At 34.8% G+C, this 2,953-nt stretch overlaps 1 protein-coding gene across 1 annotated transcript in view; it reads left to right on the top strand.

Annotated features, from left to right (window-relative positions):
- WDR44 (WD repeat domain 44) overlaps positions 1-2,953 on the top strand; it is a gene marked incomplete at its 5' end in the record, with an annotated part of 94,037 nt that overhangs the window by 32,697 nt on the left and 58,387 nt on the right. The gene's annotated exons all lie outside the window — the stretch shown is intronic.

Below are 2,953 nucleotides of genomic sequence, written 5' to 3'. Positions count from 1 at the left end.
TAGATTTCTAATTTTATTTGGTTTATACTTATTAGAATAAAACACTATAAAATACTTGTATTTATGTGTGTGTGTGTGTGTGTGTTTTAATTGCAAAAGTAATACTTGCATGGCAAAAATGTGGAGTAACCAAAACACTTGTATACTTCTTATGGGCACCTATAGTATCATCATTACCACACATAAAAATCAATCCCAGCCTTATATATAAGCAAAAAGTTTGATATAAAGACATTATATCACTGAGAGCCATTTTAAGTACAGGAATATCACCAAATAGATATTCTTTGATTTTGATATTTTATATCAAATGGGATATATACTGTATGTGTTTGTTTGTATATGTTTGTGTGTGTTGTGTATGTCTAGACATAAGTATCTATAATCTCAGACATGCTTTATTTTTTCCACTTCCAGTATCCCTACCTTCTTTTCTTCTTTTTATACACATTGGATATGTGGTATATTTATATAGAATATTCTATAGCAATGGATACGAATTAGCTATATACAATAACATGGATGAATTTCAGTACCATAGTGTTAAGTGGGGGGTGGGGTGGAAACAATTCACAGAAAAATATATGCAGTAAGAGTCCATTTATATTCCATTTAAAAGCATGCAGAATTAAATAATATATTATTTAGAATTGCAAGCATAGTCAAACTATAAAGAATAGCAAGAGAATGATAAACACAAAGTTTAGGATATTGGTCATCTCTAAGAGGCAACAACTGTAATGGAAATGAAAAAGGATATATAAGAGACTTGAAAACTAATAGTAACAATGTTCTTTTTCTTAAATTGAGTTCTTAAGAAAGGTTACATCATAATTCTTTATTCCTTATATTTGAAAAAAATCCTTTTATATTCTATTTAATAAAAATAATAAAGTAGTATACAGACATGGTTAAAATTTGCTCAGTGCAAAAGTAGATAATTGAAAATATAACTCCCCTCCCATCACTCATGTTCTCAATCCCCATATCCAGAGATCATTGCTCTTTATTATGCTTACTAGGGGCCCGATGCACAAAATTCGTGCAAGGGGCTCGGCCCTCACAGCCACGGTGGCTGCCTCGGCCCTCACAGCCCCGGCTTCGCCTGGAAGGCTGTCCAGTCTAATTAGCATATTATGCTTTTATTATTATAGATAGGTTTTAAAAGCCACTTAGCTCTGAGATATTTTTAGGTGAAATAGGTTTTGGGAGTTTACTTTATCTCAGTAATTATAGATTGTCCTTAACTTCAGTAAAATTAGATAGACAATGTACATATTTAGTAGCTAAATATGAAGTTGGATATTGTTATTTTTTACTTTTCATTTTGAAATAATTGTAGAGTTGCAGGAAGCTGCAAAGACAGTACAGAGAAAATCCTGTGTATCCTTAACCCATTTCCCCAGTGCTTATATTTTATTTAGAGCTCAATATCAAAGCCAGGAATTGGACAGTGTGAGTATATAGTTCTATGTCAGTTTATTACATGTGTATATTTGTGTAACCGCCACCACCATACTTCAGATGTAGATCAGCTTCATCACCACAAAGATCTCCCTGTGCTATCCCTTTATAAAGTCACACCTGTCACCTTCCCCACATCATCCATGACACTAGGCAGCCACTAATCTGTTTTCCATCTCTATAATTTTGTCATTTGAGAATGTCCTGTAAATAGAATCATATAGTGTGTGTGACTTTTTAAAATATATGTCTATGTTTGTATTGATTTTTTTTAGAGGGGAAGGGAGAGGGGAGAGAGATAGAAACATTGATGAGAGAAACATCATCAATCACCTGCTTCCTGCATGCCCCCCCCCTCCCCCCAGGATCAAGCCTGCAACCCAGACCTGTGCCCTAACTGGGAATCAAACCAGTAACTTCCTGGTTCCTGGGTTAATGCTCAACCACTGACTGATCCACACCGGCCCGGCATGTGTGACCTTTTGAGATTGGCTGAAAGAATTGAGATCTATCCAAGTTGTTGCATGTATCAATGGTTTGTTCTCTTTTACTGTAAAGTAGTATTCTATGGCATGGATGTACTCAAGACTATTGAGTACATATTATGTATACATAGCATATTGATTGATAGCTTAAGCCAGTGATGGCGAACCTATGACACGCGAACTCATTTTTTTGGTTGATTTTTCTTTGTTAAATGGCATTTAAATATATAAAATAAATATCAAAAATATAAATCTTTGTTTTACTGTGGTTGCAGATATCAAAAAATTTCTATATGTGACACGGCACCAGAGTTAAGTTAGGGTTTTTCAAAATGCTGACACGCCGAGCTAAAAAGGTTCGCCATCACTGGCTTAAGCAAACCAAGAAAAATTTGATGTAGTATCGATATTTTATTATTTTATAATCTTACAGAAGAACATGTATGTGAAGAGATGACATATAAGGTATTGATGTTTGTAGAATAGAATAGACCCAAAGTGCTACATGGAGTTTGGAGGAGGAAGGGAGAGACAGAGTGACAGTGACAGCACTGTTACCTGGAATAGCAGAGAAAAGTTTTAGGAAGGAGGTAAAACTTGTGCTGGGCTTTGAAAATTGGGAGAGATTTGCATAGATGATAGAGAAAATTTGAGAAAGCCTTGTATGTTAGGCAATAGTATGAACTAATGAATGTGCAAAGACAGAATTTGCTGGGAGCATTAAAAGACTGTAACCCATGTAAATATTTCAGTTATAGAATGCTGAAAAAGAAAATTGGGGCCAGACTTAATGAGCCTTAAATGTGATCTTTAAAAAGACATTTAAGACATCAATTTTTACATGTCTTACAGTTGTGCTCTCCAAGGTTTTCTGGTTTGTTATTTTGTTTGTTTGTTTTGTTGTTAATCCTCACCCGAGGATATTTTTCTATTGATTTTTAGAGAGATTAGAAGGGAGGTGGGAGGAGAGACAGATCATTCGATTGGTTCCTCTCGCACCCACC

Source organism: Myotis lucifugus, unplaced genomic scaffold (genome assembly GCF_000147115.1).
Source record: "Myotis lucifugus unplaced genomic scaffold, Myoluc2.0 scaffold_2, whole genome shotgun sequence".
Lineage (NCBI taxonomy): Eukaryota > Metazoa > Chordata > Mammalia > Chiroptera > Vespertilionidae > Myotis > Myotis lucifugus.
This window is presented reverse-complemented; position numbering and strand designations above follow the sequence as displayed.